This window comes from Lytechinus pictus, chromosome 10 (assembly GCF_037042905.1).
Source record: "Lytechinus pictus isolate F3 Inbred chromosome 10, Lp3.0, whole genome shotgun sequence".
NCBI classification, from domain to species: domain Eukaryota; kingdom Metazoa; phylum Echinodermata; class Echinoidea; order Temnopleuroida; family Toxopneustidae; genus Lytechinus; species Lytechinus pictus.
The window spans coordinates 1292799-1319346 of record NC_087254.1 but is presented as its reverse complement, the minus strand read 5'-3'; positions in this window follow the sequence as shown (position 1 = coordinate 1319346).

Below are 26548 nucleotides of genomic sequence, written 5' to 3'. Positions count from 1 at the left end.
AGGATTAATATCCGCTCGGGGAAGATCTTCTTTATTTCCCGTATATTGACCCATTTGGATGCTAGAACACCCCTTGGAGCGAAGAGGGCTGGTTTTGGGGGTTTTTGGGCTCAATTTGGTAAATTCCTTTTTTGCTCGGCCAGGTCGCGAAAGAGTCTAAATATCCGGTCGGGGTGGGTTAGGGGTGGGGTTGGGGTTAGGGTTAGGGTTAATATCCGCTCGGGGTGAATCTTCGTTATTTCCCTTATATTGACCCATTTGGATGCTAGAACACCCCTCAGAACGAAGAGGGATGGTTTGGGGGGTTTTCGGGCTCAATTTGGTAAATTCCATTTTTGCTCGGCAAGGTCGCGAAAGAGTCTAATATCCGGTTGGGGTGGGTTAGGGGTGGGGTTAGGGGTTAGGGTTAGGGTTAATATCCGCTCGGGGTGAATCTTCGTTATTTCCCTTATATTGACCCATTTGCATGCTAGAACACCCCTGGGAGCGAAGAGGGTTCGTTTTGGGGGTTTTCGGGCTCAATATGGTAAATTGTTATTTTACTCAATTTTGGCCAATTCGGCCAAAAGCCTTATATCCGCTCGGGGTAGATCTTCTTTTTTTCCCGTATATTGACCCATTTGGATGCTAGAACACCCTTCGGAGCGAAGAGGGATGGTTTGAGGGGTTTTCGGGCTCAATTTATTAAATTCCTATTTTGCTCAATTTTGGCCAATCCGGCCAGGTCGCTAAGAGCCTAATATCCGCTCGGGGAGGATCTTCATTATTTCCCGTGTATTGACCCATTTGCATGCAAGAACACCCCTCGGAACGAAGAGGGCTGGTTTGGGGGGTTTACGGGCTCAATTAGGTAAATTCCTTTTTTGCTCGGCCAGGTCGCGAAAGGGTCTAATATCCGGTTGGGGTGGGTTAGGGGTGGGGTTAGGGGTGGGTTGGGGTTAGGGTTAGGGTTAATATCCGCTCGGGGTGGATCTTCTTTATTTCCCGTATATTGACCCATTTGGATGCTAGAACACCCTTCGGAGCGAAGAGGGCTGGTTTTGGGGGTTTTTGGGCTCAATTTGGTAAGTTCCTTTTTTGCTCAATTTTGGGCAATTCGGCCAGGTCGCGAAGAGCCGAATATCCGCTCGGGGAGGATCTTCATTATTTCTCGTGTATTGAGCCATTTGCATAGTATAAGAGCCTAATATCCAGTCGGTGGGGGTTAAGGGTGGGGTTCGGGGTGGGGTTGGGGTTCGGGGTTGGGGTTTGGGGTTGGGGTTGGGGTTGGGGTAAGGTTAGGGTAAGGGTTAGGGTAAGGGTTAGGATTAATATCCGCTCGGGGAAGATCTTCTTTATTTCCCGTATATTGACCCATTTGGATGCTAGAACACCCCTTGGAGCGAAGAGGGCTGGTTTTGGGGGTTTTTGGGCTCAATTTGGTAAATTCCTTTTTTGCTCGGCCAGGTCGCGAAAGAGTCTAAATATCCGGTCGGGGTGGGTTAGGGGTGGGGTTGGGGTTAGGGTGAGGGTTAATATCCGCTCGGGGTGAATCTTCGTTATTTCCCTTATATTGACCCATTTGGATGCTAGAACACCCCTCAGAACGAAGAGGGATGGTTTGGGGGGTTTTCGGGCTCAATTTGGTAAATTCCATTTTTGCTCGGCAAGGTTGCGAAAGAGTCTAATATCCGGTTGGGGTGGGTTAGGGGTGGGGTTAGGGGTTAGGGTTAGGGTTAATATCCGCTTGGGGTGAATCTTCGTTATTTCCCTTATATTGACCCATTTGCATGCTAGAACACCCCTGGGAGCGAAGAGGGTTCGTTTTGGGGGTTTTCGGGCTCAATATGGTAAATTGTTATTTTACTCAATTTTGGCCAATTCGGCCAAAAGCCTTATATCCGCTCGGGGTAGATCTTCTTTTTTTCCCGTATATTGACCCATTTGGATGCTAGAACACCCTTCGGAGCGAAGAGGGATGGTTTGAGGGGTTTTCGGGCTCAATTTATTAAATTCCTATTTTGCTCAATTTTGGCCAATCCGGCCAGGTCGCTAAGAGCCTAATATCCGCTCGGGGAGGATCTTCATTATTTCCCGTGTATTGACCCATTTGCATGCCAGAACACCCCTCGGAACGAAGAGGGCTGGTTTGGGGGGTTTACGGGCTCAATTTGGTAAATTCCTTTTTTGCTCGGCCAGGTCGCGAAAGGGTCTAATATCCGGTTGGGGTGGGTTTAGGGGTGGGGTTAGGGGTGGGTTGGGGTTAGGGTTAGGGTTAATATCCGCTCGGGGTGGATCTTCTTTATTTCCCGTATATTGACCCATTTGGATGCTAGAACACCCTTCGGAGCGAAGAGGGCTGGTTTTGGGGGTTTTTGGGCTCAATTTGGTAAGTTCCTTTTTTGCTCAATTTTGGGCAATTCGGCCAGGTCGCGAAGAGCCGAATATCCGCTCGGGGAGGATCTTCATTATTTCTCGTGTATTGAGCCATTTGCATAGTATAAGAGCCTAATATCCAGTCGGTGGGGGTTAAGGGTGGGGTTCGGGGTGGGGTTGGGGTTCGGGGTTGGGGTTTGGGGTTGGGGTTGGGGTTGGGGTAAGGTTAGGGTAAGGGTTAGGGTAAGGGTTAGGATTAATATCCGCTCGGGGAAGATCTTCTTTATTTCCCGTATATTGACCCATTTGGATGCTAGAACACCCCTTGGAGCGAAGAGGGCTGGTTTTGGGGGTTTTTGGGCTCAATTTGGTAAATTCCTTTTTTGCTCGGCCAGGTCGCGAAAGAGTCTAAATATCCGGGGGTGGGGTTGGGGTTAGGGTTAGGGTTAATATCCGCTCGGGGTGAATCTTCGTTATTTCCCTTATATTGACCCATTTGCATGCTAGAACACCCCTGGGAGCGAAGAGGGTTCGTTTTGGGGGTTTTCGGGCTCAATATGGTAAATTGTTATTTTACTCAATTTTGGCCAATTCGGCCAAAAGCCTAATATCCGCTCGGGGTGGATCTTCTTTTTTTCCCGTATATTGACCCATTTGGATGCTAGAACACCCTTCGGAGCGAAGAGGGCTGGTTTGGGGGGTTTTATGGCTCATTTTGGTAAATTCCTATTTTGCTAAATTTTGGCCAATTCAGCCAGGTCGCTAAGACCCTAATATCCGATCGGGGAGGATCTTCATTATTTCCCGTGTATTGACCCATTTGCATGCCAGAACACCCCTCGGAACGAAGAGGGCTGGTTTGGGGGGTTTACGGGCTCAATTTGGTAAATTCCTTTTTTGCTCGGCCAGGTCGCGAAAGAGTCTAATATCCGGTCGGGGTGGGTTAGGGGTAGGGATTGGGGTTGGGGTTTGGGGTTGGGGTTGGGGTTAGGGTTAGGGTTAGGGTTAATATCCGCTCGGGTTGGATCTTCGTTATTTCCCGTATATTGACCCATTTGCATGCTAGAACACCCCTGGGAGCGAAGAGGGTTCGTTTTGGGGGTTTTCGGGCTCAATATGGTAAATTGTTATTTTACTCAATTTTGGCCAATTCGGCCAAAAGCCTAATATCCGCTCGGGGTGGATCTTCTTTTTTTCCCGTATATTGACCCATTTGGATGCTAGAACACCCTTCGGAGCGAAGAGGGATGGTTTGAGGGGTTTTCGGGCTCAATTTATTAAATTCCTATTTTGCTCAATTTTGGCCAATCCGGCCAGGTCGCTAAGAGCCTAATATCCGCTCGGGGAGGATCTTCATTATTTCCCGTGTATTGACCCATTTGCATGCCAGAACACCCCTCGGAACGAAGAGGGCTGGTTTGGGGGGTTTACGGGCTCAATTTGGTAAATTCCTTTTTTGCTCGGCCAGGTCGCGAAAGGGTCTAATATCCGGTTGGGGTGGGTTAGGGGTGGGGTTAGGGGTGGGTTGGGGTTAGGGTTAGGGTTAATATCCGCTCGGGGTGGATCTTCTTTATTTCCCGTATATTGACCCATTTGGATGCTAGAACACCCTTCGGAGCGAAGAGGGCTGGTTTTGGGGGTTTTTGGGCTCAATTTGGTAAGTTCCTTTTTTGTTCAATTTTGGGCAATTCGGCCAGGTCGCGAAGAGCCGAATATCCGCTCGGGGAGGATCTTCATTATTTCTCGTGTATTGAGCCATTTGCATAGTATAAGAGCCTAATATCCAGTCGGTGGGGGTTAAGGGTGGGGTTCGGGGTGGGGTTGGGGTTCGGGGTTGGGGTTTGGGGTTGGGGTTGGGGTTGGGGTAAGGTTAGGGTAAGGGTTAGGGTAAGGGTTAGGATTAATATCCGCTCGGGGAAGATCTTCTTTATTTCCCGTATATTGACCCATTTGGATGCTAGAACACCCCTTGGAGCGAAGAGGGCATGTTTTGGGGGTTTTTGGGCTCAATTTGGTAAATTCCTTTTTTGCTCGGCCAGGTCGCGAAAGAGTCTAAATATCCGGTCGGGGTGGGTTAGGGGTGGGGTTGGGGTTAGGGTTAGGGTTAATATCCGCTCGGGGTGAATCTTCGTTATTTCCCTTATATTGACCCATTTGGATGCTAGAACACCCCTCAGAACGAAGAGGGATGGTTTGGGGGGTTTTCGGGCTCAATTTGGTAAATTCCATTTTTGCTCGGCCAGGTCGCGAAAGAGTCTAATATCCGGTTGGGGTGGGTTAGGGGTGGGGTTAGGGGTGGGTTGGGGTTAGGGTTAGGGTTAATATCCGCTCGGGGTGGATCTTCTTTATTTCCCGTATATTGACCAATTTGGATGCTAGAACACCCCTTGGAGCGAAGAGGGCTGGTTTTGGGGATTTTTGGGCTCAATTTGGTAAATTCCTTTTTTGCTCAATTTCGGCCAATTCGGACAGGTCGCTAAGAGCCGAATATCCGCTCGGGGAGGATCTTCATTTTTTCTCGTGTATTGAGCCATTTGCATAGTATAAGAGCCTAATATCCAGTCGGTGGGGGTTAAGGGTGGGGTTCGGGGTGGGGTTGGGGTTCGGGGTTGGGGTTTGGGGTTGGGGTTGGGGTTGGGGTAAGGTTAGGGTAAGGGTTAGGGTAAGGGTTAGGATTAATATCCGCTGGGGGAGGATCTTCTTTATTTCCCGTATATTGACCCATTTGGATGCTAGAACACCCCTTGGAGCGAAGAGGGCTGGTTTTGGGGGTTTTTGGGCTCAATTTGGTAAATTCCTTTTTTGCTCGGCCAGGTCGCGAAAGAGTCTAAATATCCGGTCGGGGTGGGTTAGGGGTGGGGTTGGGGTTAGGGTTAGGGTTAATATCCGCTCGGGGTGAATCTTCGTTATTTCCCTTATATTGACCCATTTGCATGCTAGAACACCCCTGGGAGCGAAGAGGGTTCGTTTTGGGGGTTTTCGGGCTCAATATGGTAAATTGTTATTTTACTCAATTTTGGCCAATTCGGCCAAAAGCCTAATATCCGCTCGGGGTGGATCTTCTTTTTTTCCCGTATATTGACCCATTTGGATGCTAGAACACCCTTCGGAGCGAAGAGGGATGGTTTGAGGGGTTTTCGGGCTCAATTTATTAAATTCCTATTTTGCTCAATTTTGGCCAATCCGGCCAGGTCGCTAAGAGCCTAATATCCGCTCGGGGAGGATCTTCATTATTTCCCGTGTATTGACCCATTTGCATGCAAGAACACCCCTCGGAACGAAGAGGGCTGGTTTGGGGGGTTTACGGGCTCAATTTGGTAAATTCCTTTTTTGCTCGGCCAGGTCGCGAAAGGGTCTAATATCCGGTTGGGGTGGGTTAGGGGTGGGGTTAGGGGTGGGTTGGGGTTAGGGTTAGGGTTAATATCCGCTCGGGGTGGATCTTCTTTATTTCCCGTATATTGACCCATTTGGATGCTAGAACACCCTTCGGAGCGAAGAGGGCTGGTTTTGGGGGTTTTTGGGCTCAATTTGGTAAGTTCCTTTTTTGCTCAATTTTGGGCAATTCGGCCAGGTCGCGAAGAGCCGAATATCCGCTCGGGGAGGATCTTCATTATTTCTCGTGTATTGAGCCATTTGCATAGTATAAGAGCCTAATATCCAGTCGGTGGGGGTTAAGGGTGGGGTTCGGGGTGGGGTTGGGGTTCGGGGTTGGGGTTTGGGGTTGGGGTTGGGGTTGGGGTAAGGTTAGGGTAAGGGTTAGGGTAAGGGTTAGGATTAATATCCGCTCGGGGAAGATCTTCTTTATTTCCCGTATATTGACCCATTTGGATGCTAGAACACCCCTTGGAGCGAAGAGGGCTGGTTTTGGGGGTTTTTGGGCTCAATTTGGTAAATTCCTTTTTTGCTCGGCCAGGTCGCTAAAGAGTCTAAATATCCGGTCGGGGTGGGTTAGGGGTGGGGTTGGGGTTAGGGTTAGGGTTAATATCCGCTCGGGGTGAATCTTCGTTATTTCCCTTATATTGACCCATTTGGATGCTAGAACACCCCTCAGAACGAAGAGGGATGGTTTGGGGGGTTTTCGGGCTCAATTTGGTAAATTCCATTTTTGCTCGGCAAGGTCGCGAAAGAGTCTAATATCCGGTTGGGGTGGGTTAGGGGTGGGGTTAGGGGTTAGGGTTAGGGTTAATATCCGCTCGGGGTGAATCTTCGTTATTTCCCTTATATTGACCCATTTGCATGCTAGAACACCCCTGGGAGCGAAGAGGGTTCGTTTTGGGGGTTTTCGGGCTCAATATGGTAAATTGTTATTTTACTCAATTTTGGCCAATTCGGCCAAAAGCCTTATATCCGCTCGGGGTAGATCTTCTTTTTTTCCCGTATATTGACCCATTTGGATGCTAGAACACCCTTCGGAGCGAAGAGGGATGGTTTGAGGGGTTTTCGGGCTCAATTTATTAAATTCCTATTTTGCTCAATTTTGGCCAATCCGGCCAGGTCGCTAAGAGCCTAATATCCGCTCGGGGAGGATCTTCATTATTTCCCGTGTATTGACCCATTTGCATGCCAGAACACCCCTCGGAACGAAGAGGGCTGGTTTGGGGGGTTTACGGGCTCAATTTGGTAAATTCCTTTTTTGCTCGGCCAGGTCGCGAAAGGGTCTAATATCCGGTTGGGGTGGGTTTAGGGGTGGGGTTAGGGGTGGGTTGGGGTTAGGGTTAGGGTTAATATCCGCTCGGGGTGGATCTTCTTTATTTCCCGTATATTGACCCATTTGGATGCTAGAACACCCTTCGGAGCGAAGAGGGCTGGTTTTGGGGGTTTTTGGGATCAATTTGGTAAGTTCCTTTTTTGCTCAATTTTGGGCAATTCGGCCAGGTCGCGAAGAGCCGAATATCCGCTCGGGGAGGATCTTCATTATTTCTCGTGTATTGAGCCATTTGCATAGTATAAGAGCCTAATATCCAGTCGGTGGGGGTTAAGGGTGGGGTTCGGGGTGGGGTTGGGGTTCGGGGTTGGGGTTTGGGGTTGGGGTTGGGGTTGGGGTAAGGTTAGGGTAAGGGTTAGGGTAAGGGTTAGGATTAATATCCGCTCGGGGAAGATCTTCTTTATTTCCCGTATATTGACCCATTTGGATGCTAGAACACCCCTTGGAGCGAAGAGGGCTGGTTTTGGGGGTTTTTGGGCTCAATTTGGTAAATTCCTTTTTTGCTCGGCCAGGTCGCGAAAGAGTCTAAATATCCGGTCGGGGTGGGTTAGGGGTGGGGTTGGGGTTAGGGTTAGGGTTAATATCCGCTCGGGGTGAATCTTCGTTATTTCCCTTATATTGACCCATTTGCATGCTAGAACACCCCTGGGAGCGAAGAGGGTTCGTTTTGGGGGTTTTCGGGCTCAATATGGTAAATTGTTATTTTACTCAATTTTGGCCAATTCGGCCAAAAGCCTAATATCCGCTCGGGGTGGATCTTCTTTTTTTCCCGTATATTGACCCATTTGGATGCTAGAACACCCTTCGGAGCGAAGAGGGCTGGTTTGGGGGGTTTTATGGCTCATTTTGGTAAATTCCTATTTTGCTAAATTTTGGCCAATTCAGCCAGGTCGCTAAGACCCTAATATCCGATCGGGGAGGATCTTCATTATTTCCCGTGTATTGACCCATTTGCATGCCAGAACACCCCTCGGAACGAAGAGGGCTGGTTTGGGGGGTTTACGGGCTCAATTTGGTAAATTCCTTTTTTGCTCGGCCAGGTCGCGAAAGAGTCTAATATCCGGTCGGGGTGGGTTAGGGGTGGGGATTGGGGTTGGGGTTTGGGGTTGGGGTTGGGGTTAGGGTTAGGGTTAGGGTTAATATCCGCTCGGGTTGGATCTTCGTTATTTCCCGTATATTGACCCATTTGCATGCTAGAACACCCCTGGGAGCGAAGAGGGTTCGTTTTGGGGGTTTTCGGGCTCAATATGGTAAATTGTTATTTTACTCAATTTTGGCCAATTCGGCCAAAAGCCTAATATCCGCTCGGGGTGGATCTTCTTTTTTTCCCGTATATTGACCCATTTGGATGCTAGAACACCCTTCGGAGCGAAGAGGGCTGGTTTTGGGGGTTTTTGGGCTCAATTTGGTAAGTTCCTTTTTTGCTCAATTTTGGGCAATTCGGCCAGGTCGCGAAGAGCCGAATATCCGCTCGGGGAGGATCTTCATTATTTCTCGTGTATTGAGCCATTTGCATAGTATAAGAGCCTAATATCCAGTCGGTGGGGGTTAAGGGTGGGGTTCGGGGTGGGGTTGGGGTTCGGGGTTGGGGTTTGGGGTTGGGGTTGGGGTTGGGGTAAGGTTAGGGTAAGGGTTAGGGTAAGGGTTAGGATTAATATCCGCTCGGGGAAGATCTTCTTTATTTCCCGTATATTGACCCATTTGGATGCTAGAACACCCCTTGGAGCGAAGAGGGCTGGTTTTGGGGGTTTTTGGGCTCAATTTGGTAAATTCCTTTTTTGCTCGGCCAGGTCGCGAAAGAGTCTAAATATCCGGTCGGGGTGGGTTAGGGGTGGGGTTGGGGTTAGGGTTAGGGTTAATATCCGCTCGGGGTGAATCTTCGTTATTTCCCTTATATTGACCCATTTGGATGCTAGAACACCCCTCAGAACGAAGAGGGATGGTTTGGGGGGTTTTCGGGCTCAATTTGGTAAATTCCATTTTTGCTCGGCAAGGTCGCGAAAGAGTCTAATATCCGGTTGGGGTGGGTTAGGGGTGGGGTTAGGGGTTAGGGTTAGGGTTAATATCCGCTCGGGGTGAATCTTCGTTATTTCCCTTATATTGACCCATTTGCATGCTAGAACACCCCTGGGAGCGAAGAGGGTTCGTTTTGGGGGTTTTCGGGCTCAATATGGTAAATTGTTATTTTACTCAATTTTGGCCAATTCGGCCAAAAGCCTTATATCCGCTCGGGGTAGATCTTCTTTTTTTCCCGTATATTGACCCATTTGGATGCTAGAACACCCTTCGGAGCGAAGAGGGATGGTTTGAGGGGTTTTCGGGCTCAATTTATTAAATTCCTATTTTGCTCAATTTTGGCCAATCCGGCCAGGTCGCTAAGAGCCTAATATCCGCTCGGGGAGGATCTTCATTATTTCCCGTGTATTGACCCATTTGCATGCAAGAACACCCCTCGGAACGAAGAGGGCTGGTTTGGGGGGTTTACGGGCTCAATTTGGTAAATTCCTTTTTTGCTCGGCCAGGTCGCGAAAGGGTCTAATATCCGGTTGGGGTGGGTTAGGGGTGGGGTTAGGGGTGGGTTGGGGTTAGGGTTAGGGTTAATATCCGCTCGGGGTGGATCTTCTTTATTTCCCGTATATTGACCCATTTGGATGCTAGAACACCCTTCGGAGCGAAGAGGGCTGGTTTTGGGGGTTTTTGGGCTCAATTTGGTAAGTTCCTTTTTTGCTCAATTTTGGGCAATTCGGCCAGGTCGCGAAGAGCCGAATATCCGCTCGGGGAGGATCTTCATTATTTCTCGTGTATTGAGCCATTTGCATAGTATAAGAGCCTAATATCCAGTCGGTGGGGGTTAAGGGTGGGGTTCGGGGTGGGGTTGGGGTTCGGGGTTGGGGTTTGGGGTTGGGGTTGGGGTTGGGGTAAGGTTAGGGTAAGGGTTAGGGTAAGGGTTAGGATTAATATCCGCTCGGGGAAGATCTTCTTTATTTCCCGTATATTGACCCATTTGGATGCTAGAACACCCCTTGGAGCGAAGAGGGCTGGTTTTGGGGGTTTTTGGGCTCAATTTGGTAAATTCCTTTTTTGCTCGGCCAGGTCGCGAAAGAGTCTAAATATCCGGTCGGGGTGGGTTAGGGGTGGGGTTGGGGTTAGGGTTAGGGTTAATATCCGCTCGGGGTGAATCTTCGTTATTTCCCTTATATTGACCCATTTGGATGCTAGAACACCCCTCAGAACGAAGAGGGATGGTTTGGGGGGTTTTCGGGCTCAATTTGGTAAATTCCATTTTTGCTCGGCAAGGTTGCGAAAGAGTCTAATATCCGGTTGGGGTGGGTTAGGGGTGGGGTTAGGGGTTAGGGTTAGGGTTAATATCCGCTCGGGGTGAATCTTCGTTATTTCCCTTATATTGACCCATTTGCATGCTAGAACACCCCTGGGAGCGAAGAGGGTTCGTTTTGGGGGTTTTCGGGCTCAATATGGTAAATTGTTATTTTACTCAATTTTGGCCAATTCGGCCAAAAGCCTTATATCCGCTCGGGGTAGATCTTCTTTTTTTCCCGTATATTGACCCATTTGGATGCTAGAACACCCTTCGGAGCGAAGAGGGATGGTTTGAGGGGTTTTCGGGCTCAATTTATTAAATTCCTATTTTGCTCAATTTTGGCCAATCCGGCCAGGTCGCTAAGAGCCTAATATCCGCTCGGGGAGGATCTTCATTATTTCCCGTGTATTGACCCATTTGCATGCCAGAACACCCCTCGGAACGAAGAGGGCTGGTTTGGGGGGTTTACGGGCTCAATTTGGTAAATTCCTTTTTTGCTCGGCCAGGTCGCGAAAGGGTCTAATATCCGGTTGGGGTGGGTTTAGGGGTGGGGTTAGGGGTGGGTTGGGGTTAGGGTTAGGGTTAATATCCGCTCGGGGTGGATCTTCTTTATTTCCCGTATATTGACCCATTTGGATGCTAGAACACCCTTCGGAGCGAAGAGGGCTGGTTTTGGGGGTTTTTGGGCTCAATTTGGTAAGTTCCTTTTTTGCTCAATTTTGGGCAATTCGGCCAGGTCGCGAAGAGCCGAATATCCGCTCGGGGAGGATCTTCATTATTTCTCGTGTATTGAGCCATTTGCATAGTATAAGAGCCTAATATCCAGTCGGTGGGGGTTAAGGGTGGGGTTCGGGGTGGGGTTTGGGTTCGGGGTTGGGGTTTGGGGTTGGGGTTGGGGTTGGGGTAAGGTTAGGGTAAGGGTTAGGGTAAGGGTTAGGATTAATATCCGCTCGGGGAAGATCTTCTTTATTTCCCGTATATTGACCCATTTGGATGCTAGAACACCCCTTGGAGCGAAGAGGGCTGGTTTTGGGGGTTTTTGGGCTCAATTTGGTAAATTCCTTTTTTGCTCGGCCAGGTCGCGAAAGAGTCTAAATATCCGGTCGGGGTGGGTTAGGGGTGGGGTTGGGGTTAGGGTTAGGGTTAATATCCGCTCGGGGTGAATCTTCGTTATTTCCCTTATATTGACCCATTTGCATGCTAGAACACCCCTGGGAGCGAAGAGGGTTCGTTTTGGGGGTTTTCGGGCTCAATATGGTAAATTGTTATTTTACTCAATTTTGGCCAATTCGGCCAAAAGCCTAATATCCGCTCGGGGTGGATCTTCTTTTTTTCCCGTATATTGACCCATTTGGATGCTAGAACACCCTTCGGAGCGAAGAGGGCTGGTTTGGGGGGTTTTATGGCTCATTTTGGTAAATTCCTATTTTGCTAAATTTTGGCCAATTCAGCCAGGTCGCTAAGACCCTAATATCCGATCGGGGAGGATCTTCATTATTTCCCGTGTATTGACCCATTTGCATGCCAGAACACCCCTCGGAACGAAGAGGGCTGGTTTGGGGGGTTTACGGGCTCAATTTGGTAAATTCCTTTTTTGCTCGGCCAGGTCGCGAAAGAGTCTAATATCCGGTCGGGGTGGGTTAGGGGTGGGGATTGGGGTTGGGGTTTGGGGTTGGGGTTGGGGTTAGGGTTAGGGTTAGGAATAATATCCGCTCGGGTTGGATCTTCGTTATTTCCCGTATATTGACCCATTTGCATGCTAGAACACCCCTGGGAGCGAAGAGGGTTCGTTTTGGGGGTTTTCGGGCTCAATATGGTAAATTGTTATTTTACTCAATTTTGGCCAATTCGGCCAAAAGCCTAATATCCGCTCGGGGTGGATCTTCTTTTTTTCCCGTATATTGACCCATTTGGATGCTAGAACACCCTTCGGAGCGAAGAGGGATGGTTTGAGGGGTTTTCGGGCTCAATTTATTAAATTCCTATTTTGCTCAATTTTGGCCAATCCGGCCAGGTCGCTAAGAGCCTAATATCCGCTCGGGGAGGATCTTCATTATTTCCCGTGTATTGACCCATTTGCATGCCAGAACACCCCTCGGAACGAAGAGGGCTGGTTTGGGGGGTTTACGGGCTCAATTTGGTAAATTCCTTTTTTGCTCGGCCAGGTCGCGAAAGGGTCTAATATCCGGTTGGGGTGGGTTAGGGGTGGGGTTAGGGGTGGGTTGGGGTTAGGGTTAGGGTTAATATCCGCTCGGGGTGGATCTTCTTTATTTCCCGTATATTGACCCATTTGGATGCTAGAACACCCTTCGGAGCGAAGAGGGCTGGTTTTGGGGGTTTTTGGGCTCAATTTGGTAAGTTCCTTTTTTGTTCAATTTTGGGCAATTCGGCCAGGTCGCGAAGAGCCGAATATCCGCTCGGGGAGGATCTTCATTATTTCTCGTGTATTGAGCCATTTGCATAGTATAAGAGCCTAATATCCAGTCGGTGGGGGTTAAGGGTGGGGTTCGGGGTGGGGTTGGGGTTCGGGGTTGGGGTTTGGGGTTGGGGTTGGGGTTGGGGTAAGGTTAGGGTAAGGGTTAGGGTAAGGGTTAGGATTAATATCCGCTCGGGGAAGATCTTCTTTATTTCCCGTATATTGACCCATTTGGATGCTAGAACACCCCTTGGAGCGAAGAGGGCATGTTTTGGGGGTTTTTGGGCTCAATTTGGTAAATTCCTTTTTTGCTCGGCCAGGTCGCGAAAGAGTCTAAATATCCGGTCGGGGTGGGTTAGGGGTGGGGTTGGGGTTAGGGTTAGGGTTAATATCCGCTCGGGGTGAATCTTCGTTATTTCCCTTATATTGACCCATTTGGATGCTAGAACACCCCTCAGAACGAAGAGGGATGGTTTGGGGGGTTTTCGGGCTCAATTTGGTAAATTCCATTTTTGCTCGGCCAGGTCGCGAAAGAGTCTAATATCCGGTTGGGGTGGGTTAGGGGTGGGGTTAGGGGTGGGTTGGGGTTAGGGTTAGGGTTAATATCCGCTCGGGGTGGATCTTCTTTATTTCCCGTATATTGACCAATTTGGATGCTAGAACACCCCTTGGAGCGAAGAGGGCTGGTTTTGGGGATTTTTGGGCTCAATTTGGTAAATTCCTTTTTTGCTCAATTTCGGCCAATTCGGACAGGTCGCTAAGAGCCGAATATCCGCTCGGGGAGGATCTTCATTTTTTCTCGTGTATTGAGCCATTTGCATAGTATAAGAGCCTAATATCCAGTCGGTGGGGGTTAAGGGTGGGGTTCGGGGTGGGGTTGGGGTTCGGGGTTGGGGTTTGGGGTTGGGGTTGGGGTTGGGGTAAGGTTAGGGTAAGGGTTAGGGTAAGGGTTAGGATTAATATCCGCTCGGGGAGGATCTTCTTTATTTCCCGTATATTGACCCATTTGGATGCTAGAACACCCCTTGGAGCGAAGAGGGCTGGTTTTGGGGGTTTTTGGGCTGAATTTGGTAAATTCCTTTTTTGCTCGGCCAGGTCGCGAAAGAGTCTAAATATCCGGTCGGGGTGGGTTAGGGGTGGGGTTGGGGTTAGGGTTAGGGTTAATATCCGCTCGGGGTGAATCTTCGTTATTTCCCTTATATTGACCCATTTGCATGCTAGAACACCCCTGGGAGCGAAGAGGGTTCGTTTTGGGGGTTTTCGGGCTCAATATGGTAAATTGTTATTTTACTCAATTTTGGCCAATTCGGCCAAAAGCCTAATATCCGCTCGGGGTGGATCTTCTTTTTTTCCCGTATATTGACCCATTTGGATGCTAGAACACCCTTCGGAGCGAAGAGGGATGGTTTGAGGGGTTTTCGGGCTCAATTTATTAAATTCCTATTTTGCTCAATTTTGGCCAATCCGGCCAGGTCGCTAAGAGCCTAATATCCGCTCGGGGAGGATCTTCATTATTTCCCGTGTATTGACCCATTTGCATGCAAGAACACCCCTCGGAACGAAGAGGGCTGGTTTGGGGGGTTTACGGGCTCAATTTGGTAAATTCCTTTTTTGCTCGGCCAGGTCGCGAAAGGGTCTAATATCCGGTTGGGGTGGGTTAGGGGTGGGGTTAGGGGTGGGTTGGGGTTAGGGTTAGGGTTAATATCCGCTCGGGGTGGATCTTCTTTATTTCCCGTATATTGACCCATTTGGATGCTAGAACACCCTTCGGAGCGAAGAGGGCTGGTTTTGGGGGTTTTTGGGCTCAATTTGGTAAGTTCCTTTTTTGCTCAATTTTGGGCAATTCGGCCAGGTCGCGAAGAGCCGAATATCCGCTCGGGGAGGATCTTCATTATTTCTCGTGTATTGAGCCATTTGCATAGTATAAGAGCCTAATATCCAGTCGGTGGGGGTTAAGGGTGGGGTTCGGGGTGGGGTTGGGGTTCGGGGTTGGGGTTTGGGGTTGGGGTTGGGGTTGGGGTAAGGTTAGGGTAAGGGTTAGGGTAAGGGTTAGGATTAATATCCGCTCGGGGAAGATCTTCTTTATTTCCCGTATATTGACCCATTTGGATGCTAGAACACCCCTTGGAGCGAAGAGGGCTGGTTTTGGGGGTTTTTGGGCTCAATTTGGTAAATTCCTTTTTTGCTCGGCCAGGTCGCTAAAGAGTCTAAATATCCGGTCGGGGTGGGTTAGGGGTGGGGTTGGGGTTAGGGTTAGGGTTAATATCCGCTCGGGGTGAATCTTCGTTATTTCCCTTATATTGACCCATTTGGATGCTAGAACACCCCTCAGAACGAAGAGGGATGGTTTGGGGGGTTTTCGGGCTCAATTTGGTAAATTCCATTTTTGCTCGGCAAGGTCGCGAAAGAGTCTAATATCCGGTTGGGGTGGGTTAGGGGTGGGGTTAGGGGTTAGGGTTAGGGTTAATATCCGCTCGGGGTGAATCTTCGTTATTTCCCTTATATTGACCCATTTGCATGCTAGAACACCCCTGGGAGCGAAGAGGGTTCGTTTTGGGGGTTTTCGGGCTCAATATGGTAAATTGTTATTTTACTCAATTTTGGCCAATTCGGCCAAAAGCCTTATATCCGCTCGGGGTAGATCTTCTTTTTTTCCCGTATATTGACCCATTTGGATGCTAGAACACCCTTCGGAGCGAAGAGGGATGGTTTGAGGGGTTTTCGGGCTCAATTTATTAAATTCCTATTTTGCTCAATTTTGGCCAATCCGGCCAGGTCGCTAAGAGCCTAATATCCGCTCGGGGAGGATCTTCATTATTTCCCGTGTATTGACCCATTTGCATGCCAGAACACCCCTCGGAACGAAGAGGGCTGGTTTGGGGGGTTTACGGGCTCAATTTGGTAAATTCCTTTTTTGCTCGGCCAGGTCGCGAAAGGGTCTAATATCCGGTTGGGGTGGGTTTAGGGGTGGGGTTAGGGGTGGGTTGGGGTTAGGGTTAGGGTTAATATCCGCTCGGGGTGGATCTTCTTTATTTCCCGTATATTGACCCATTTGGATGCTAGAACACCCTTCGGAGCGAAGAGGGCTGGTTTTGGGGGTTTTTGGGCTCAATTTGGTAAGTTCCTTTTTTGCTCAATTTTGGGCAATTCGGCCAGGTCGCGAAGAGCCGAATATCCGCTCGGGGAGGATCTTCATTATTTCTCGTGTATTGAGCCATTTGCATAGTATAAGAGCCTAATATCCAGTCGGTGGGGGTTAAGGGTGGGGTTCGGGGTGGGGTTGGGGTTCGGGGTTGGGGTTTGGGGTTGGGGTTGGGGTTGGGGTAAGGTTAGGGTAAGGGTTAGGGTAAGGGTTAGGATTAATATCCGCTCGGGGAAGATCTTCTTTATTTCCCGTATATTGACCCATTTGGATGCTAGAACACCCCTTGGAGCGAAGAGGGCTGGTTTTGGGGGTTTTTGGGCTCAATTTGCTAAATTCCTTTTTTGCTCGGCCAGGTCGCGAAAGAGTCTAAATATCCGGTCGGGGTGGGTTAGGGGTGGGGTTGGGGTTAGGGTTAGGGTTAATATCCGCTCGGGGTGAATCTTCGTTATTTCCCTTATATTGACCCATTTGCATGCTAGAACACCCCTGGGAGCGAAGAGGGTTCGTTTTGGGGGTTTTCGGGCTCAATATGGTAAATTGTTATTTTACTCAATTTTGGCCAATTCGGCCAAAAGCCTAATATCCGCTCGGGGTGGATCTTCTTTTTTTCCCGTATATTGACCCATTTGGATGCTAGAACACCCTTCGGAGCGAAGAGGGCTGGTTTGGGGGGTTTTATGGCTCATTTTGGTAAATTCCTATTTTGCTAAATTTTGGCCAATTCAGCCAGGTCGCTAAGACCCTAATATCCGATCGGGGAGGATCTTCATTATTTCCCGTGTATTGACCCATTTGCATGCCAGAACACCCCTCGGAACGAAGAGGGCTGGTTTGGGGGGTTTACGGGCTCAATTTGGTAAATTCCTTTTTTGCTCGGCCAGGTCGCGAAAGAGTCTAATATCCGGTCGGGGTGGGTTAGGGGTGGGGATTGGGGTTGGGGTTTGGGGTTGGGGTTGGGGTTAGGGTTAGGGTTAGGGTTAATATCCGCTCGGGTTGGATCTTCGTTATTTCCCGTATATTGACCCATTTGCATGCTAGAACACCCCTGGGAGCGAAGAGGGTTCGTTTTGGGGGTTTTCGGGCTCAATATGGTAAATTGTTATTTTACTCAATTTTGGCCAATTCGGCCAAAAGCCTAATATCCGCTCGGGGTGGATCTTCTTTTTTTCCCGTATATTGACCCATTTGGATGCTAGAACACCCTTCGGAGCGAAGAGGGATGGTTTGAGGGGTTTTCGGGCTCAATTTATTAAATTCCTATTTTGCTCAATTTTGGCCAATCCGGCCAGGTCGCTAAGAGCCTAATATCCGCTCGGGGAGGATCTTCATTATTTCCCGTGTATTGACCCATTTGCATGCCAGAACACCCCTCGGAACGAAGAGGGCTGGTTTGGGGGGTTTACGGGCTCAATTTGGTAAATTCCTTTTTTGCTCGGCCAGGTCGCGAAAGGGTCTAATATCCGGTTGGGGTGGGTTAGGGGTGGGGTTAGGGGTGGGTTGGGGTTAGGGTTAGGGTTAATATCCGCTCGGGGTGGATCTTCTTTATTTCCCGTATATTGGCCCATTTGGATGCTAGAACACCCTTCGGAGCGAAGAGGGCTGGTTTTGGGGGTTTTTGGGCTCAATTTGGTAAGTTCCTTTTTTGTTCAATTTTGGGCAATTCGGCCAGGTCGCGAAGAGCCGAATATCCGCTCGGGGAGGATCTTCATTATTTCTCGTGTATTGAGCCATTTGCATAGTATAAGAGCCTAATATCCAGTCGGTGGGGGTTAAGGGTGGGGTTCGGGGTGGGGTTGGGGTTCGGGGTTGGGGTTTGGGGTTGGGGTTGGGGTTGGGGTAAGGTTAGGGTAAGGGTATAAAACATAAAACATAAGGGTATAAAACAGAAAAATTATCTTACTTGCAGTACAGAGCAATGTTTTATACATAGGGTAAGGGTTAGGATTAATATCCGCTCGGGGAAGATCTTCTTTATTTCCCGTATATTGACCCATTTGGATGCTAGAACACCCCTTGGAGCGAAGAGGGCTGGTTTTGGGGGTTTTTGGGCTCAATTTGGTAAATTCCTTTTTTGCTCGGCCAGGTCGCGAAAGAGTCTAAATATCCGGTCGGGGTGGGTTAGGGGTGGGGTTGGGGTTAGGGTTAGGGTTAATATCCGCTCGGGGTGAATCTTCGTTATTTCCCTTATATTGACCCATTTGGATGCTAGAACACCCCTCAGAACGAAGAGGGATGGTTTGGGGGGTTTTCGGGCTCAATTTGGTAAATTCCATTTTTGCTCGGCCAGGTCGCGAAAGAGTCTAATATCCGGTCGGGGTGGGTTAGGGGTGGGGATTGGGGTTGGGGTTTGGGGTTGGGGTTGGGGTTAGGGTTAGGGTTAGGGTTAATATCCGCTCGGGTTGGATCTTCGTTATTTCCCGTATATTGACCCATTTGCATGCTAGAACACCCCTGGGAGCGAAGAGGGTTCGTTTTGGGGGTTTTCGGGCTCAATATGGTAAATTCTTATTTTACTCAATTTTGGCCAATTCGGCCAAAAACCTAATATCCGCTCGGGGTGGATCTTCTTTAATTCCCGTATATTGACCCATTTGGATGCTAGAACACCCTTCGGAGCGAAGAGGGCTGGTTTGGGGAGTTTTATGGCTCAATTTGGTAAATTCCTATTTTGCTAAATTTTGGCCAATTAGGCCAGGTCGCGAAGAGCCTAATATCCGCTCGGGGAGGATCTTCATTATTTCCCGTGTATTGACCCATTTGCATGCCAGAACACCCCTCGGAACGAAGAGGGATGGTTTGGGTGGTTTTCGGGCTCAATTTGGTAAATTCCTTTTTTGCTCGGCCAGGTCGCGAAAGAGCCTAATATCCAGTCGGTGGGGGTTAGGAGTAGGGTTAAGGGTGGGGTTCGGGGTGGGGTTGGGGTTCGGGGTTGTGGTTTGGGGTTGGGGTTGGGGTTGGGGTAAGGTTAGGGTAAGGGTTAGGGTAAGGGTTAGGATTAATATCCGCTCGGGGTGGATCTTCGTTATTTCCCGTATATTCACCCATTTGCATGCTAGAACACCCCTCGGAACGAAAAGGAATGGTTTGAGGGGTTTTCGGGCTCAATTTATTAAATTCCTATATTGCTCAATTTTGGCCAATACGGCCAGGTCGCGAAGAGCCTAATATCCGCTCGGGGAGGATCTTCTTTATTTCCCGTATATTGACCCATTTGGATGCTAGAACACCACTCGGAGCGAAGAGGGCTGGTTTTGGGGGTTTTTGGGCTCAATTTGGTAAGTTCCTTTTTTGCTCAATTTTGGGCAATTCGGCCAGGTCGCGAAGAGCCTAATATCTACTCGGGGTGGATCTTCTTTATTTCCCTTATATTGACCCATTTGGATGCTAGAACACCCCTTTGGAGCGAAGAGGGCTGGCTTGGGGGGTTTTATGGCTCAATTTGGTAAATTACTTTTTTGCTCAATTTTGGCCAATTCGGACAGGTCGCTAAGAGCCTAATATCCGCTGGGGGAGGATCTTCTTTATTTCCCGTATATTGACCCATTTGGATGCTAAGAACACCACTCGGAGCGAAGAGGGCTGGTTTTGGGGGTTTTTGGGCTCAATTTGGTAAGTTCCTTTTTTGCTCAATTTTGGGCAATTCGGCCAGGTCGCGAAGAGCCTAATATCAACTCGGGGTGGATCTTCTTTATTTCCCTTATATTGACCCATTTGCATGCCAGAACACCCCTCGGAACGAAGAGGGCTGGTTTGGGGGGTTTACGGGCTCAATTTGGTAAATTCCTTTTTTGCTCGGCCAGGTCGCGAAAGAGTCTAATATCCGCTGGGGGAGGATCTTCTTTATTTCCCGTATATTGACCCATTTGGATGCTAAGAACACCACTCGGAGCGAAGAGGGCTGGTTTTGGGGGTTTTTGGGCTCAATTTGGTAAGTTCCTTTTTTGCTCAATTTTGGGCAATTCGGCCAGGTCGCGAAGAGCCTAATATCCGCTCGGGGAGGATCTTCTTTATTTCCCGTATATTGACCCATTTGGATGCTAGAACACCACTCGGAGCGAAGAGGGCTGGTTTTGGGGGTTTTTGGGCTCAATTTGGTAAGTTCCTTTTTTGCTCAATTTTGGGCAATTCGGCCAGGTCGCGAAGAGCCTAATATCTACTCGGGGTGGATCTTCTTTATTTCCCTTATATTGACCCATTTGGATGCTAGAACACCCCTTTGGAGCGAAGAGGGCTGGCTTGGGGGGTTTTATGGCTCAATTTGGTAAATTACTTTTTTGCTCAATTTTGGCCAATTCGGACAGGTCGCTAAGAGCCTAATATCCGCTGGGGGAGGATCTTCTTTATTTCCCGTATATTGACCCATTTGGATGCTAAGAACACCACTCGGAGCGAAGAGGGCTGGTTTTGGGGGTTTTTGGGCTCAATTTGGTAAGTTCCTTTTTTGCTCAATTTTGGGCAATTCGGCCAGGTCGCGAAGAGCCTAATATCAACTCGGGGTGGATCTTCTTTATTTCCCTTATATTGACCCATTTGCATGCCAGAACACCCCTCGGAACGAAGAGGGCTGGTTTGGGGGGTTTACGGGCTCAATTTGGTAAATTCCTTTTTTGCTCGGCCAGGTCGCGAAAGAGTCTAATATCCGCTGGGGGAGGATCTTCTTTATTTCCCGTATATTGACCCATTTGGATGCTAAGAACACCACTCGGAGCGAAGAGGGCTGGTTTTGGGGGTTTTTGGGCTCAATTTGGTAAGTTCCTTTTTTGCTCAATTTTGGGCAATTCGGCCAGGTCGCGAAGAGCCTAATATCAACTCGGGGTGGATCTTCTTTATTTCCCTTATATTGACCCATTTGGATGCTAGAACACCCCTTTGGAGCGAAGAGGGCTGGCTTGGGGGGTTTTATGGCTCAATTTGGTAAATTCCTTTTTTGCTCAATTTTGGCCAATTCGGACAGGTCGCTATGAGCCTAATATCCGCTCGGGGAGGATCTTCTTTATTTCCCGTATATTGACCCATTTGGATGCTAAGAACACCACTCGGAGCGAAGAGGGCTGGTTTTGGGGGTTTTTGGGCTCAATTTGGTAAGTTCCTTTTTTGCTCAATTTTGGGCAATTCGGCCAGGTCGCGAAGAGCCTAATATCTACTCGGGGTGGATCTTCTTTATTTCCCTTATATTGACCCATTTGCATGCCAGAACACCCCTCGGAACGAAGAGGGCTGGTTTGGGGGGTTTACGGGCTCAATTTGGTAAATTCCTTTTTTGCTCGGCCAGGTCGCGAAAGAGTCTAATATCCGGTCAGGGTGGGTTAGGGGTGGGGTTAGGGGTGGGGTTTGGGGTTGGGGTTGGGGTTTGGGGTTGGGGTTGGGGTTAGGGTTAGGGTAAGGGTAAGGGTTATGGTTAGGGTTAGGGTTAATATCCGCTCGGGGAGGATCTTCTTTATTTCCCTTATATTGACCCATTGGCATGCTAGAACACCCCTCGGAACGAAGAGGGATGGTTTGAGGGGTTTTCGGGCTCAATTTATTAAATTCCTATTTTGCTCAATTTTGGCCAATCCGGCCAGGTCGCTAAGAGCCTAATATCCGCTCGGGGAGGATCTTCATTATTTCCCGTGTATTGACCCATTTGCATGCCAGAACACCCCTCGGAACGAAGAGGGCTGGTTTGGGGGGTTTACGGGCTCAATTTGGTAAATTCCTTTTTTGCTCGGCCAGGTCGCGAAAGGGTCTAATATCCGGTTGGGGTGGGTTAGGGGTGGAGTTAGGGGTGGGTTGGGGTTAGGGTTAGGGTTAATATCCGCTCGGGGTGGATCTTCTTTATTTCCCGTATATTGACCCATTTGGATGCTAGAACACCCTTCGGAGCGAAGAGGGCTGGTTTGGGGGGTTTTATGGCTCATTTTGGTAAATTCCTTTTTTGCTCGGCCAGGTCGCGAAAGGGTCTAATATCCGGTTGGGGTGGGTTAGGGGTGGGGTTAGGGGTGGGTTGGGGTTAGGGTTAGGGTTAATATCCGCTCGGGGTGGATCTTCTTTATTTCCCGTATATTGACCCATTTGGATGCTAGAACACCCCTTGGAGCGAAGAGGGCTGGTTTTGGGGGTTTTTTGGCTCAATTTGGTAAATTCCTTTTTTGCTCAATTTCGGCCAATTCGGACAGGTCGCTAAGAGCCGAATATCCGCTCGGGGAGGATCTTCATTATTTCTCGTGTATTGAGCCATTTGCATAGTATAAGAGCCTAATATCCAGTCGGTGGGGGTTAAGGGTGGGGTTCGGGGTGGGGTTGGGGTTCGGGGTTGGGGTTTGGGGTTGGGGTTGGGGTTGGGGTAAGGTTAGGGTAAGGGTTAGGGTAAGGGTTAGGATTAATATCCGCTCGGGGTGGATCTTCTTTTTTTCCCGTATATTGACCCATTTGGATGCTAGAACACCCTTCGGAGCGAAGAGGGCTGGTTTGGGGGGTTTTATGGCTCATTTTGGTAAATTCCTATTTTGCTAAATTTTGGCCAATTCAGCCAGGTCGCTAAGACCCTAATATCCGATCGGGGAGGATCTTCATTATTTCCCGTGTATTGACCCATTTGCATGCCAGAACACCCCTCGGAATGAAGAGGGCTGGTTTGGGGGGTTTTCGGGCTCAATTTGGTAAATTCCATTTTTGCTCGGCCAGGTCGCGAAAGAGCCTAATATCCGGTCGGGGTGGTTAGGGGTAGGGTAGGGTTATGGCTGGGGTTGGGGTTTGGGGTTTGGGTTAGGGTTAATATCCGCTCGGGGTGGATCTTCGTTATTTCCCGTATATTGACCCATTTGCATGCTAGAACACCCCTCGGAACGAAGAGGGATGGTTTGAGGGGTTTTCGGGCTCAATTTATTAAATTCCTATTTTGCTCAATTTTGGCCAATCCGGCCAGGTCGCTAAGAGCCTAATATCCGCTCTAGGAGGATCTTCATTATTTCCCGTGTATTGACCCATTTGCATGCCAGAACACCCCTCGGAACGAAGAGGGCTGGTTTGGGGGGTTTACGGGCTCAATTTGGTAAATTCCTTTTTTGCTCGGCCAGGTCGCGAAAGAGTCTAATATCCGGTTGGGGTGGGTTAGGGGTGGGGTTAGGGGTGGGTTGGGGTTAGGGTTAGGGTTAATATCCGCTCGGGGTGGATCTTCTTTATTTCCCGTATATTGACCCATTTGGATGCTAGAACACCCCTTGGAGCGAAGAGGGCTGGTTTTGGGGGTTTTTGGGCTCAATTTGGTAAATTCCTTTTTTGCTCAATTTCGGCCAATTCGGACAGGTCGCTAAGAGCCGAATATCCGCTCGGGGAGGATCTTCATTATTTCTCGTGTATTGAGCCATTTGCATAGTATAAGAGCCTAATATCCAGTCGGTGGGGGTTAAGGGTGGGGTTCGGGGTGGGGTTGGGGTTCGGGGTTGGGGTTTGGGGTTGGGGTTGGGGTTGGGGTAAGGTTAGGGTAAGGGTTAGGGTAAGGGTTAGGATTAATATCCGCTCGGGGAGGATCTTCTTTATTTCCCGTATATTGACCCATTTGGATGCTAGAACACCCCTTGGAGCGAAGAGGGCTGGTTTTGGGGGTTTTTTGGCTCAATTTGGTAAATTCCTTTTTTGCTCGGCCAGGTCGCGAAAGAGTCTAAATATCCGGTCGGGGTGGGTTAGGGGTGGGGTTGGGGTTAGGGTTAGGGTTAATATCCGCTCGGGTGAATCTTCATTATTTCCCTTATATTGACCCATTTGCATGCTAGAACACCCCTGGGAGCGAAGAGGGTTCGTTTTGGGGGTTTTCGGGCTCAATATGGTAAATTGTTATTTTACTCAATTTTGGCCAATTCGGCCAAAAGCCTAATATCCGCTCGGGGTGGATCTTCTTTTTTTCCCGTATATTGACCCATTTGGATGCTAGAACACCCTTCGGAGCGAAGAGGGCTGGTTTGGGGGGTTTTATGGCTCATTTTGGTAAATTCCTATTTTGCTAAATTTTGGCCAATTCAGCCAGGTCGCTAAGACCCTAATATCCGATCGGGGAGGATCTTCATTATTTCCCGTGTATTGACCCATTTGCATGCCAGAACACCCCTCGGAACGAAGAGGGATGGTTTGGGGGGTTTTCGGGCTCAATTTGGTAAATTCCATTTTTGCTCGGCCAGGTCGCGAAAGAGCCTAATATCCGGTCGGGGTGGTTAGGGGTAGGGTAGGGTTAGGGCTGGGGTTGGGGTTTGGGGTTTGGGTTAGGGTTAATATCCGCTCGGGGTGGATCTTCGTTATTTCCCGTATATTGACCCATTTGCATGCTAGAACACCCCTCGGAACGAAGAGGGATGGTTTGAGGGGTTTTCGGGCTCAATTTATTAAATTCCTATTTTGCTCAATTTTGGCCAATCCGGCCAGGTCGCTAAGAGCCTAATATCCGCTCTAGGAGGATCTTCATTATTTCCCGTGTATTGACCCATTTGGATGCTAGAACACCCCTCAGAACGAAGAGGGATGGTTTGGGGGGTTTTCGGGCTCAATATGGTTAATTCCATTTTTGCTCGGCAAGGTCGCGAAAGAGTCTAATATCCGGTTGGGGTGGGTTAGGGGTGGGGTTAGGGGTTAGGGTTAGGGTTAATATCCGCTCGGGGTGAATCTTCGTTATTTCCCTTATATTGACCCATTTGCATGCTAGAACATCCCTGGGAGCGAAGAGGGTTCGTTTTGGGGGTTTTCGGGCTCAATATGGTAAATTCTTATTTTACTCAATTTTGGCCAATTCGGCCAAAAGCCTAATATCCGCTCGGGGTAGATCTTCTTTATTTCCCGTATATTGACCCATTTGGATGCTAGAACACCCTTCGGAGCGAAGAGGGCTGGTTTGGGGAGTTTTATGGCTCATTTTGGTAAATTCCTATTTTGCTCGGCCAGGTCGCGAAAGAGTCTAATATCCGGTCGGGGTGGGTTAGGGGTGAGGTTAGGGGTGTGGTTTGGGGTTGGGGTTGGGGTTTGGGGTTGGGGTTGGGGTTAGGGTTATGGTTAGGGTAAGGGTTAGGGTTAGGGTTAGGGTTAATATCCGCTCGGGGTGGATCTTCGTTATTTCCCTTATATTGACCCATTTGCACGCTAGAACACCCCTGGGAGCGAAGAGGGTTCGTTTTGGGGGTTTTCGGGCTCAATATGGTAAATTCTTATTTTACTCAATTTTGGCCAATTCGGCCAAAAGCCTAATATCCGCTCGGGGTGGATCTTCTTTATTTCCCGTATATTCACCCATTTGGATGCTAGAACACCCTTCGGAACGAAAAGGGCTGGTTTGGGGGGTTTTTGGGCTCAATTTGGTAAATTCCTTTTTTGCTCAATTTCGGCCAATTCGGCCAGGTCGCTAAGAGCCTAATATCCGCTCTAGGAGGATCTTCATTATTTCCCGTGTATTGACCCATTTGGATGCTAGAACACCCCTCAGAACGAAGAGGGATGGTTTGGGGGGTTTTCGGGCTCAATTTGGTAAATTCCATTTTTGCTCGGCAAGGTCGCGAAAGAGTCTAATATCCGGTTGGGGTGGGTTAGGGGTGGGGTTAGGGGTTAGGGTTAGGGTTAATATCCGCTCGGGGTGAATCTTCGTTATTTCCCTTATATTGACCCATTTGCATGCTAGAACATCCCTGGGAGCGAAGAGGGTTCGTTTTGGGGGTTTTCAGGCTCAATATGGTAAATTCTTATTTTACTCAATTTTGGCCAATTCGGCCAAAAGCCTAATATCTGCTCGGGGTAGATCTTCTTTATTTCCCGTATATTGACCCATTTGGATGCTAGAACACCCTTCGGAGCGAAGAGGGATGGTTTGGGGGGTTTTATGGCTCATTTTGGTAAATTCCTATTTTGCTCGGCCAGGTCGCGAAAGAGTCTAATATCCGGTCGGGGTGGGTTAGGGGTGAGGTTAGGGGTGTGGTTTGGGGTTGGGGTTGGGGTTTGGGGTTGGGGTTTGGGTTAGGGTTATGGTTAGGGTAAGGGTTAGGGTTAGGGTTATGGTTATTATCCGCTCGGGGTGGATCTTCGTTATTTCCCTTATATTGACCCATTTGCATGCTAGAACACCCCTGGGAGCGAAGAGGGTTCGTTTTGGGGGTTTTCGGGCTCAATATGGTAAATTCTTATTTTACTCAATTTTGGCCAATTCGGCCAAAAGCCTAATATCCGCTCGGGGTGGATCTTCTTTATTTCCCGTATATTCACCCATTTGGATGCTAGAACACCCTTCGGAACGAAAAGGGCTGGTTTGGGGGGTTTTTGGGCTCAATTTGGTAAATTCCTTTTTTGCTCAATTTCGGCCAATTCGGCCAGGTCGCTAAGAGCCTAATATCCGCTCTAGGAGGATCTTCATTATTTCCCGTGTATTGACCCATTTGGATGCTAGAACACCCCTCAGAACGAAGAGGGATGGTTTGGGGGGTTTTCGGGCTCAATTTGGTAAATTCCATTTTTGCTCGGCAAGGTCGCGAAAGAGTCTAATATCCGGTTGGGGTGGGTTAGGGGTGGGGTTAGGGGTTAGGGTTAGGGTTAATATCCGCTCGGGGTGAATCTTCGTTATTTCCCTTATATTGACCCATTTGCATGCTAGAACATCCC